The 13,394-nt window shown below is 46.7% G+C and overlaps 1 long non-coding RNA gene across 2 annotated transcripts; it reads right to left on the minus strand.

The window, feature by feature from the left end:
• Positions 1-801: 801 nt before the first annotated feature.
• On the minus strand, positions 802-8,921 carry LOC134476268 (uncharacterized). 2 transcript variants are annotated; one of them, XR_010047851.1, is made up of 3 exons: positions 8,829-8,921; positions 2,884-3,027; positions 802-1,776 (listed from the first exon to the last, which is right to left on the minus strand). It is a non-coding gene; the product is annotated as an uncharacterized LOC134476268 (long non-coding RNA). The 2 variants fall into 2 exon arrangements; XR_010047850.1 differs by lacking the exon at positions 8,829-8,921 and adding an exon at positions 5,742-5,881.
• Positions 8,922-13,394: the final 4,473 nt, after the last annotated feature.

The following is a 13,394-nucleotide window of genomic DNA, read 5'->3' on the forward strand; positions in this document are numbered from 1 at the left end:
CAGGCATTGTAAATAATACTTCTATTAATGTGGGAAAAGAAATATTGCTTCAAGACCCTGATTTCAATTCTTTTGAATTTATTCTAAGAAGTGGAATTGCTGGACCATGTGGTGATTTTATTTTTAATTTTTCAAAGGTATGGCTGTTTCTTAAAGATCATAGGTTTGGTTTTAGTTTTTAGTTTGTTTTGCTTAACTTGTTACTTTTTAAATAGATAACATGTGTGCATGGTTCACAATTCCAAAGGTTCAGAGGGGTCTTACTGAAGTCTCTTGCCCACCTCTACTCCCAGCCATCCAGGTCTCCCTGGAAGCAAACACTGTTACGGGCTTCTTCCTACCATCAGGGGAGATGCCAGGCATTTACAAACACATGCATTCTGTTGGAGATAAGCAGAGAACAGGAGAAAGGAATTGGTGGAATTGTCAAGGGGGAGAATCATCCTTGTAAAATTTCTCGGTGTCTCTTTTTTTTGTCTTTTTCGTTTTTATTGGTACGATCGAATTCACGACTGCCTGCTTGCAAGGCAGGCGCTTATGCCGCTGAGCTAAGTCCCCAGGTCTCTTATAAACATATATATATATATATATATATTTATAAATATATATATATATATATATATATATATATATATATATATATATCGTGTGTGTGTGTGTGTGTGTGTGTGTGTGTGTGTGTGATGCTGGGGATTGAACTCAGGACCTTACACGTGCTAGGAAAATGCACCACCACTCAGCTGCGTTCCCCATACTTCTTATTTTCTTCTGACACAGGGTCTTATTAAGTCACCCAGGCTTGCTTTGAATTCAGCATCCTCCTCCATTTGCCTCCCAAGTGGCTGGGATTACAGGTGTGTGCTGCCACATTTGGCATTGACATTTTTATTTTGAGATCTTTAAACCACATATAATAATATAACCAACATCTGTATTCCCATTATCCATCACTAATGTGCCAGTAATCAATTTATTACTTTTTGGCTCTAAATCCACCCTATTTGCCTTGGTTTTTAATCCGGCAGATATGTACCCTGTAAACACTTCTCCATCAGGGTTTGTGGATAGAGGGCGCTAGAGGGACCACCAGCTGTGGTCCAGGCTGAACTGAAGCACTTTAGTGAACTTTCCGCGTCGTCCACAGCCGGGCTCTGAATCTCAGTATCCAGATAGGGATATGCTCCAAGTGTGTTCCTTCCTGGCGTATGCTTTCTTAGGTCTGGAGGTAGTAATTGCTCCCCACTTCTGCTACTCTTCTTCAGAGGTTCCTCTACCACTCTAGTTAATCCTGGGGGGCTTGTGTGTGTGTGTGTGTGTGTGTGTGTGTGTGTGTGTGTGTGTATTTGGTGCTAGGGATGGAACACAGAGATTTGCATATGGTAGGCAAGTCTTCTACCGATGAGTTACATTCCCAGGCTCTCCATTAATTTTTTTACTAAATTTCCTGTATAATTTCTGTCTCCTGATTGGACCCTGACTAGTAAATTTATTAATGTTAGTATTTTTCATCATATTCTTTTGCTGTTGTTGTTTCCTTTTAGGGAAATTATACATTAAAGATACAATTAAAGTCTCTTCTAACTGACATTCCCTGTGCTGTACCTTCTTTCTGAGAGGAAAGTATTATAGCTTTGAGATACATCCTTCCTTTCAAAAAAATTCTTGGGCTGAGACTGTGGATCAGTGGTAGGAGCAACTTACCTGGCATATGCAGGTGCTGGGTTGCTCTCCAGTGCTGCCAGACACTCTATTGTATGTGTTCTCAGTGGCACTTGCCTGGCAAGGGCAAGATCATGAGTTCAATCTCCCATCCAAAAAAACAAAGAAAAAAGTAACATAAATAGTATAGGCTCTTTTTACATTTGAAATGTATGTAAATGATATCCTTTTCTTATTGTTCTGAAATCTTACTACATCATTTAAAACTATCCATGTGGATATGCACAGAGCTAGTTCCTCTTAAACTGCTAACATCCCATCACATAAACCTGTCCTGTGCCATTAATTCATTCCCCTATACATGGTTATTTAGGTTGTGTCCAGTTTTTAGATACTTGTAAACAATGGTGTGGAATACATCCTGAAAAATACATGCTAGAATTTCTCCAGAGACTATTCCTAGAAATGGAATTTTCCAGGTGGGTCATAGGAGATACACATTTTAAAATGTTGTTACATGTTGCTTATTCGCTTTTCTGAGTGGCAATATTTATACTTTCTCTTGCTATGGATAACAGTATTGTTTTCCTCACATCCTTGTCAGCCTTTTATATTGTCATATCTCAACTTGTCCCAAGCAAGTAGATGAAAAATTATTTCTCATTTTGTTTTCATAGCTTTAGTAACCATTTCAATATCCCCTTGTGTGAATTGTCTGTTCATATGATTTCTCACTTTTCTGCTGGGTTATCTTTTTCTTACAGATAAAGGAATTCTTCATATATTCTGATAGATACAATACATATATTGCAAATATCTCTTAGATATTACCCATCTTTTAATCTTATGGTATATTTTGCTTTAGGTAAGATTTAATTTTAGTAAAGTTGAATAAATAAAGTTATTTTTATTTCATAGGTTATTCTTATTGGGAATTTCTTGTTTGAGAAATCATTCTCTATCCAATGTATAAAAAATATTTTCCTGTATTTTTTCTAGTTGTTTTTCATGAGTAAGCCACCAAAGCATCTTAGTTTTATTTTTGTGAATGAGATGTCCCATCTCTGTTATCAAGTAATATTTCTTTTCCCTAGCGATGAGTAGTGACTTCTCTGCTCCCATATATAAATATGAGTGTGTTCTGGTCTCTGTTCTATTCTAGTGGTGTATTTACATGTGCTTGTATGAATTAGGATTTTTAAAATGCCAAGAGTTCCAACATACATGAGACTGTTAAAAAACAGAGTATAGACTTTATGCCCGCGAGTCTGACTTGAACAAAGCCACGCAGGGACTTGTGTTCCTTCCATGCTGTGTTCAGTGTCTCTTGTTGAAATGTGCCAGGTACTGTCACACTTGAGTTCCAGTCTAGAAGGAGGAAGAGGAGAAACATTGAGAAGAACAATCCTGCTGCTTTAAGAATCATAACCCAGAAGGAGGATAATCACCTCTGCTAAATTCCTTAGGCAAGAAATATTCTCATTTTACTGCAAAACAGACTTGGAAATGCAGTGCTCTGCCAGGCAGTCACACACCTAGCATTCTGTTTGTTTGCTTTTTTTTTTTTTTGTCTTTTTTATTTTTATCGGTACCGGGGATCGAACTCAGGACCGCCTGCTTGCAAGGCGGGTGCTTATGCCGCTGAGCCAAATACCCTGTTTGTTTGCTTTTTGAGGGGAGTTCTCACTATGCAATTCAGACTGACCTTGAAATCACTATGTCAGCAAGGTGATTCTCCTGCCTCAGCTTCCTGAGTGCTAGGGTTACAGGTGTGTGCGTCACCTCTGGCTCCTAACTAACACTTTTATGCAAGAAGAAAAGATGAGATCTGAGTGCACAGCTAGCATCTCCATGATAAATGTTGGCCAATGGCCACTGTTTTAATGACTATTTCTGCTTATTAGCAGAAGTTCCAAGTATTTTATCTTACACATGGCATCAGTTATCTATTGCTGCATTATAAGTTACCCCAAAACTTAGTGGCCTAAACAATGACTAACAAGTGAAGAGGGCAGAACAGAAAGATGGCACCCAGAGCCCAAATTATTTCTCAGCTTATTCCAGTTTTGGCCCCTTGGAGCTCTCTTTAGACAAACTCTATTAATGTGAGTTGTTTCATCTTTGGTTTCCTCATTTTTTGACATCACAAGATGTCCCAGGATCAGCATGTATGTTTTCTGTACCAGTTCTAAAATCAGACATTTCTCCAAGGACTCTAGTTCCTTTTATTGGAGGACGATATTAGGAACAGAGAGGTGAGTTTTAGGTGCAATCATTGCTACTAGAGGTGGTTGTTGTGGGTACTATTTGCTGGCAGATCAAGGAAATGTGTGTACACTAATGACATACACACGTAATGTATACAAAATTCCATACATAACTAGCGACATCTACATTAATCTAAACATAAGTTCACATTGACGCGTCTGACTCTAACCCATTACTTCGTGGATCATTCCAGCTCAGCTCCTCCATGATCTGTAACTTCCCATGACAACTGTGAGAACCCGATCCAGTAGTTTAAGTGCTCCATTCCAGGAGACATATAGAGTGGCTCAGAATTGTTAACCCCTCAATTTAACTCTAAATATTTAATTAATTTTCATTGATCACTCTTTTATCATGAATTATTTAGAAGTTCTGATTTTAGTTTCAAAGCCCAGAGCATTTTGTTAACTCTCTTTTTGGAGTTGATGTCTATTCTGCCTGCACTGTAACTGAAAGCATGTTTTGTCTAGTGTGGATCCTTTGAACTGTTTTGAGACTTGCTCTGTGGTCTAATATGTAAGATTTGGGTAGTGTTTCCATATGTAATTGGGAAAAAAGTATAAATTTTGGTAAGCGTACTATATGCCATTGAAAACATCATCATGAAATTTTAAAAGTATGTAAGTGCCTGAGATAATATAAAATGGAGCCGGGCATGGTGGCTCACGTCTGTAATCCCTCCCTCCTCAGGAGGCTGAGGCAGGAGGATTGCTGTGAGTTTGAGACCGCCCTGGGCTACACAGTGAGCTCAAGGCCAGCCTGAAGTGCATAGAGAGGCCCTGTCTCAAAAAGACCAAAAAAACCCCAAATATATATATATATATATATATATATATATATATATATATATATGAGCTGGGGATTTAGCTCAGCGGCATAAGCGCCTGCCTTGCAAGCAGGCAGTCGTGAGTTCGATCCCTGGTACCGATAAAAAGGAAAAAGACAAAAAAAAAAAATATATATATATATATATATAAATAAAGAAATGCTAAACACATGCTATATTTGTGCCATGTAAGCTTTTCAGGCATAAAAACAAAAGACTGGGAAAGAAGCAAAAATGAAAATAAGTGTTGACTTCCAGAAAAAATTCTAGGGAATTTTTTTCTTCTTCTCAAAATTATATTTAATGCTACTTTATTGTTTCTATAATTTATAAAACAAATATTTGGGAAATATTATTTGTTAAATTAACAATAGGTCAACAATCTTTAATTCTATAGGCTTTTTTTTTTTTAGCTCCTGTATGCTAGCGATCCAGGATCGGGAAGTTAGGACCACCCTCTTGAGTGACTATTAGCTGAGGAAAGACAGCACAAGCACAAGGAATTCCTACATGGGACAGACTGAGAGGGCCTCATGAAAGTCCGCATATGCTGTAGCTGGGGACATGATGGGGAGAAATTAATTTTTGCTCTTTTTTTTTTAACAATACCAGGGATCAAACTCACGACCTTGCACTTGCAAGGCAGGCGCTTATACTGCTGAACTAAATCTCTAGCCCGAGATTAATTTTGATTCAGCAAGTGGAGTATGCCAAGTTCCTTGTGGGAACCATAGGGTGTCTAAGGGGGTGGGCAGTAAAGAATATATTGTAAGTATCATTACAATTTGAGGCTTGTGTAATATTTTATCATTATGGATCCTCCCCACATGCTCTCTCATGGCTATTTACCTATACATACTATCCACTCTGTGAAGCAGATAGTACTATTTTGATAACTGTTTTTAAGAGTTGTAAATAGGTTCAGATAGGAGAAGCAACCTGTCTGAGTTTACACAACTAGTAAGTGGCAGAAACAGGACTCAGATACCAGTTCCTAGTTCCAGGTAGAGGTTTCTTCAGGAAAATCCTTCTCAGAAAATAATTCCTTTGCAATATAATTACAGACAGTCATAAAATAGCTCAATCAAGCTGCCATCCTTGGTGAGAAGGGTATCAAATGTCCATTGAAGGAGAAGCTAAAAACAGAGATCAAAGGCAAAGCAGTTAAGCTAAGCACACAGCTAAGAGCTAAACACAGACAAAACCTAGGTAGGCGTTTCATGGAAGTGGACTTTTACCTTTTGCTGACAACAGCAGTGGCCCATTTAGCTACTCCAGAGCTGGGCGCTGAGAGCCACAGCAGCCAGGAACCCATGCTAACTCCAGCTCTACAGCCCTTTATTCCAAAAGTTCATCACATTTGTGGAATGAATGAATGAATGAATGAATGAATGAATGGACAAATGTCCTGCCTCTGGCCTCCATCTCTCACCCCACCATCTATCTGATTGTCATGAGAGCCCTGTTATCCACTCACAGACCTCCTGTTGCTGGTATCCACAGGGTATCTGTTCTACCACTTCAGTCCAGCTCCTCACCCAGACCTTCCTCCTTCCACCACCTTCTTGGCTGCCCCTGCCTGGCCCTGGGAAGAGTTATTTGCACACCAGCACCCTCAGTGCTGCTCCCCACTTCCCCCATACACTCAATGACCAACATTCCTTTTCCTTTCCCAGGTTTCTCATCTCTCTCCAAGCTGTACTGTGTTTTTTGTTGTTGTTGTTGTTGTTGTTGTTGTTGTTGTTTTGGTGCCGGGGATTGAACTCATGACCTTGCATTTGCCAAGCAGGCACTTACGCTGAGCTAAACCCCTGGCCCCTCAAAGTTCTACTTTTTTTTATAAGTATTTCTGATAGGCCATCTTAAATCAATTTTGGAAAAGGGTTGGATATGATTCCATTAATAATATATTTGTTACATTGACAATTATATATTTTACCTATTTGTTCCTAGCCCTGTTAGATCCTGGGAATGTAATAATAAGAACAGCTATAGTTCCTGCCTTTACAGAGGGTGTAATTTAGCGGACGAGCAGATACTAAAATGTGTGCTCAGAAATAGATACATCCATATAGCAAATGCTTTGAAAGAAAAAAAAATAACAGCAAGAGTCTACTCTGAGTTTGCGCAGAAAACAGAGATAGAAACATTTGGTAAAAAAACATTAAGGATGACAACATGCACCTCCGGCTATAAATTGCCCTGCAAGTACTGCTTTAACTGCACCCTACCAATCTCAATGTTAAGTGCATTCATTATTATTCAGTTCTAAATATCTAGTGATTTTTGTCAATTTTCTTTAACCCCACAAGTAATGTAGAAGTCAAATTTTTCACTTCAAGATATGTGAGACTTTGTTAGCTCTAACAAAATAGCAAATATTTTTGTTAGCCCTCTCTCTCCGTGGTGGTTGATTTTCAGTTCTAGTGCTTTGTGGTCTGAACACAAGTTCTGTAGAATGGCGTTTCCCTGGAATGTTTTTAAGACTTCCCTTAAGTCCTGATAAGTGTGCCAATGGGGTTACTCTTCAATATCTAATTGGGCAAAAAGATACAGTGTATGTATTTTGGCATAGCAGTGCCATTAAAAGGATTATTTAAAAGATCAACAGACTTGAAAGATGAAAAAGTTGCCCATAAGAAGAAAATTCCAGGGCCAGGGATGTAGCTCAGCAGCACAAGTGCCTACCAGGCAAGCATGAGGTTGTGAGTTTGATCCTCACTATGGGGTGGGGGGAGACAGAATTCCAAGCTGAGGGAGGAAGACATGTGGAGGCTTAGGGGGCACCCAAAGCCTAAATGGGGCAGAGAAGTTGCAGCCAGAGAACTGACATCAGACATGCAAACACCAGGGTAAGGTAGGCAGGGGCCAAATTATAAATGAATAAAATAGAAATTAAATGAGGTGCGGGGCACACATCTCTGATCCCAGCACTCCCAGAGACTGAAGCAGGAAGATGGAACATTTATGCCCAACCCGGCAACTCTTGTGAGGAAATAGTGGAAAAGGTTTGGGATATAGCTTAGTGCAAAGGCTCTAATTTCTTTCCCCAGTACACAAAAAGGGGATGTGGGAGGATGATCACTTGGTTCATCACCTCATCCTGGAGGAAGGGTTAAGGGAGAACCTAACTCACTTTAAGTACCTGGTACAGACGAGCTCAATAAACACGCATGTTATTGCGGTCCCCACGGACCCTCATCTCTACCTCACTACCCCATTGCTGGGTACAAATTAACCAGGCAGGGACAGGCTGGGCACGCACAGATCCAAGGTCTGCCCGTGGCGCCTCGCTGGCCACCTCCCTCTCGCACGGGTCCCTCGGTCCGGCCAAGTACAGCGCCAAGGGCGAGGCCGGGGCGCTGCGCCCCCCCCCCACTCCCCTAGAGCGCGCGGCTCTGCTCCCCGCTGCGTCCAACTTCATTCCCACTTCGGTTTTATCAGCACCGGGAGTGGGGCCAGAGATAGAGGAGCGGGCCTGACCCGAATACGGCGGGAGATCCCCGGATCTAGCTGGGCCGCTCCCCCCCCCGTCCCCTCCCCCACCCCCACCCCACCCCACCCCTATCCCTCCGCGATCGCCACCGTTTGGTGTGCGCCGCCCCGCTGGGCCCGGCCACCCCGGCGCCCCTGCTCCGTACACAGGCAGGCGAGCTTGTTCGTGTTTGGCACCGAGGCGTGTGGTGGCCCAGGGCTCGGGGACCTGCGCCCTCCGGGTGTCCCCACCCCCGCGGGCCCCGCCTGGTCTCCCGGGGCGACCTCGGCGCACAGGGCCTCACTGCTCCCCCCGCACCTGCCTGGGGACCCGGGGGGCGGGGTAGCGCGCTCCCCGGCTGGGCACCCGATGGGGGACCCGGTCATCGCCACCCTCTGGAATCCTCCCCACAGCCTTGGGAAACGCGCTGGAGAAGGGGAAAGTGACGTTCAGGGAGGCAAAGGTACTTGCCCAAGGTCACATTGCGCCTGGGGGCTCGGACGGAGGAGATGTGGGCTCGAACCCTCACTCCTCGAAAAGTGACCCTTCCTGAGCACAGGCGGTGGGGTGTATTTACACCATCAGGGTCCCTTCCCTTACCTGCTCCAGAAATTGAGGAATTAATGATCCCCCAGATTTACTGCCAGGGCCTTGTAAGACTAGGGCAAGGGAGATCTCAGAGCATGGAAAGAGGAAATCTCTTCCTCCCCCCCCCCCCCCCCCGCGTCCTCCCGGTTCCTCTGCAATCCTCACCCTAGCTCCAGGCTTAACCCAAACAAGCCAGTGTGCTAGACTCTCGCTAAACTAACGTCAGAGGCCCGGGAAGTTGGGGTGGGAAAGTGGACAGGAGCGTGGAGGGGGGTGAGAGGGGGCTGCCTGGGCTGGAGAAGCCAGCCCTGCCCAGCTCCCCATCTCTGTTTCCGGGGTGCTGCTGAGGGAAATTTATGTCCCTCTCAGGTTTGGGAACCGATCCCATACTAAAAAGAAAGAAGAAAGAGAGAAAGAAATGATTTTAATTTTTTTTAGGTCCAGAAATGAAGCAGAAGTGAGTAAATTTTAATGAAACGGTGCAAAAATGACATCATTTACTCAGAAATCATTAATTTGTCAGCATTAATATTTCAGCTACAACATTGCCTGTCATTTTGTGCCTGCAATGACTGATAAATCTATAAAAGCGTGCTGCTAATTTACTGAATATTTATGTCGGGTGTCATTTGCAGAGTAAGAATGGAATTTATTTCATGCCGGGTTCTGCGGGAGAACATTCCCCACAAACCTTCACCCTGGTGGGTGGGGGAGTGCAGGGGACACTCCAAACTTCTGGGAAAAGTGGTGAGAAGATGGGAGAGAGAGGACCCCTGGGCTTAGCCCCACCTGCCCCAATGCACACTGGGGGACCACCCCATTTTTACTCTGGTGACACAAAAGCGCTCTTGGAATGCTCTTTGCAACTCCTCCTTGTACCTCTCTTCCGCTCTTCTTTTCAAATGTTTGGGCTCCTAGCAAGGAACCCCAGGTCCTGCCACCCTCATGCTGTGTGGGAAGAACAGTGAGCATGGGTGAGTCCTTACTACTGTGGATGTCTGGAGGGTGGGCTCTAGTTCCCAAGGGGTTATCAGCAGAGGGGAGATGCCAGATGGTAGCAGTCAGGTTTCAGCCGTGTGGGTCTCAGTGTCTGCATCCGCCACTTGGGAACATTCCCAGTATCCATTTTCACACAGTGGAAGGACTGGCTGCCCCTAAGGCATGTAGAGCTCCAGCTAGGGACTCCGGAAAGATCATTAGCTACTGCTGTTGGAGTTGTGGAAGTCATCTCATCCGGGTCACATTCCCTGGTGCTTCCCTGGTGCCTGTGAGAAAAGAGGACTGTCCTTTGCCATGCCACCATTTTACAGAAAGCAAAATCAAGGCTCTGAGAGGGGACACGTGATTCCCTAGCCCAGGACCCCTTGCCCCTACTTTACCATCCCCCATCCCAACAAGAGCACACATCACCAGCCTTCAAATTTTGCACGATTTTGCTCAATTTCCTGCCTGAATGGCACAGGGCCTGACCCTCTGCAGGTGCTCAGGAAATGTTCCTGGAATCAATAAAGGACAGCTAAATCTCCATCTTCTGAAAGCTCTTTGTCTCCTCCCTCCCTCTCTCCCTCCGGCTCCCTGTGCCTGCTCAGGGCTGCCTGAGATCAGGGCTGCCTCCAGGCCTCCTCCCTACACCTCTTTCTCTTCTTTGCCACTGTCCTCCATTATGCTAACCTGCTGTGGAGCCTGCTCGAGGGGCTTTCTGCCTGCCTTTCCCGCTCCAACATAGCACAGAGCTGCCAGGGTTCTCTAAGGGGCAGTCCTGAGGCCACCACTCTGCAGCCCACAGTGCTCCTGGGGGCTCCCTGCTGCTGGAGAAATGGCTCTTCTAGAGTCATCACACCCCCTTCTCTCACAGACACACTCACTATTTAAAATCCGTGTTCCACATTTTCATGCTTCTAAGCCTCTGCTGTTCTTTCTGCCAATATCGCTCCATTCCTCACAGCTAAATCCCCTCTGTCCTTCCAGGCCCATTCCAGCCTCTCCTGATCCCCTGATCCCTCAGAAAAATGCCTCCTCATTCCTAGCAGGGCTGCTGGACCTCGAGTACCTGGTGTCCCACGCAGGAGCTGGTGTGGGATGGCCTGACTGCTGGAGGCGGGGAGGGGCCCCCACTATCTGCCTGGTGGTAGCACTGTGACCCTGCCCTGAACTTTTCCAGCCTGTGTCCTTGGACTGGCACCAAGCAGTGCCTTTGGGGACTACCCAGGGACCAGAGGAGGGGGATGGTTCACTGTAATGTGGGATAGTGATACATGGTCACGTGTCACACTGGTGTTGCTATTTAATTCTCATGACAGCCTCAGGCCTGGCCTTCCCTGTCCTTAATTTGCAGATGAGGGGAGTGAGCCTAGAAATTAAGTGGGCTGAGTAGATTCACACCCAGCCCTACACCCGGTATTCTTTCACTGGGTCTGAAAGCTTTCCTTTGCCCTGATAGTAAACCCCAAGCCTTAGGTGTCTACAAGGTCCTGTGTGAGGGCACCTTACAACCCTCCCAGACTTGGTGTCCCCTGAATCACAGCGACATCGGCCTTCTGACTGCTTCTTAGTCACTCTGAGCTCATTCCCACTGCTGGGCCCGTGAACTTGCTGTTCTCTCCGCTTATCCTCTCCATCCGGGCCTCAGTGCCAATGCCACCTTTTCAGGACTTCCCTGCCCGTCCCCCAGAATTACCCGATACAACCTTACACTCCTATGGTCAAGCTTCTCCCCTGCGCCCTGAGGTGGGTGGGGGAACCATTCTCCTTTGCCCGCCCAGTGGGCAATCTCTGGGGCAGAACTGGCTCAGGTCGGATGGATCTGGGCCTCACAGCCCTGCCTGGTGTTGAGCGAAACTGCGAAGTGCCATTCTTCCTGAAGAGGTGGGGGCTCTGGGGTTGGGGAACGCCATGGTGGTAGTGGGCCCAGATATGGAAGGTTGTAGGCACCAGGAGTGAGAGGCAAAGCCCCCGGAGGCTGGGACTGGGAGAGGATCAACCTGGGGGCACTGCCCTCCCTTGTCCACACCCCTCCACCCCGCCCCACACCTCACACTCATTTCCTTCCTGGAGTCAGTCTCATTTGCTTTCCCTAAAAGCCGCTGGAGGAGCCAATATGTACGTGATGAATATTTCATCTCCCGAGCATGGGTTTGCGGGAGAGCTGTGATCACCCGGGGAGGGAACGCTGCCCGGCCGTGCCTGGGAAGGGGGGCAGCTGAGAAGGGTGCTGGCAACTCGGCTCCAAGATGCAGGTTCCTGCGCTCACCCACCCCTCCTGCTGATGCTGGCATTGCAGGCTGGTGCTGGCAGTGGGGGGCAGCCTTGAATCCGGGTAAAAATACTTCTGCTCCCTGGGACTTCTATCCTTCCCTCAGCGTTCACCTGTAGCTCAGGGCAGACTGCCGTGAGCCCAGAGGCTCAGGCTGTCTATGCCAATGGTGCCCCTGGCACGGCAAGGCCTCTGGTTCCCACCTGAAAATGATACTGGTCACTACGCAGCAAGGTAATTCTGAGGGGCCCACAGACTCAAGGGTCCCCACCACCAATGCCACCACCACACAGCATCCCACCTCCACCATTCACCTTGGGTTAGAAAACAAAGAATCCTCTCTTTCCTTCTCCTTCTCCCCGTCCACTGCCCAGCCACCATCTCCCAGCCTTGAGCCTCTGCTCCCTGAGCTTGGGCAGGAGAAGAAAAGAGGAAAGTGTTTGCCCTCCTGAGCCTCAGCCCTGGGTCAGGATGACCCCTGGCCATGTCCACCTCACCCCCAGCCCCTGGCCTCTGCAGCCGGACCCTGCCCCTCCCCCACTGACAGGAGCAGCCCCACCCCTCGTCCCCACCCACCACATTACCCTCTGAATACTCTCATTATACCATTACTAATTAGGGCCGCTCAGCAAATTGGCGGCTGCATTAGAGGGAGACAGTGTGTGGGAGCATATGGCATAATATCGTATTAATGAACACTCTAAATTCAAACCTGGGTCAGCTGCTCGCTTCTCGCCGGTGTCACCCACGCTAAAGGGAGGGAGGGGGACGAGCAGACAACCTTTCTTTGGTTTTCTGTGCCTCTCTCCAAATACACATTCCCCAGCGTGGGCTGAGCGAGGACTCCGGCTTCTATCATTTCTGACACGTGGGGAGAGCTCGTGGGGGCGGTAGGAGGGCCTCTCCTCTCCATCAGGTAGAAAAAAACTCTTATACAGCGATCATGGATGATAAGAAGCCAGGGCCTGGAGCCAGGCACATCCCCTCGGTTATCCCCGGATCTCCTGGTGCACTGTGGAGGTGTTTAGATCTGAGGGTCACAGAAGTGAGGGTGTTTTCTCAAGGTCACATGGTTGAGCTGCTCTGCCCAACCACACTGCCGGAGAAGGGGCATTGTAGAGCTCACACCAGCAGACGTGGAGCAGCCCGAGGTCCTGCTCCTTCTCCCTCCCTTCCACCAGAGACACACAGAATGCCTGACTCAGGGCATGGTCCACCATCCTGGAGGTGTCCTGCCTACCTGAGTCCCAGCAGGAGGAGGTGCGGGTGGGTAGACTGCCTTATGTGGCAGCCTTGGGGAAGAGAGGAGCACTGAACCAGGCTCC

This window comes from Cavia porcellus, unplaced genomic scaffold (genome assembly GCF_034190915.1).
Source record: "Cavia porcellus strain 051 isolate PalLab524CR breed Dunkin Hartley unplaced genomic scaffold, mCavPor4.1 scaffold_6, whole genome shotgun sequence".
NCBI classification, from domain to species: Eukaryota; Metazoa; Chordata; class Mammalia; order Rodentia; family Caviidae; genus Cavia; species Cavia porcellus.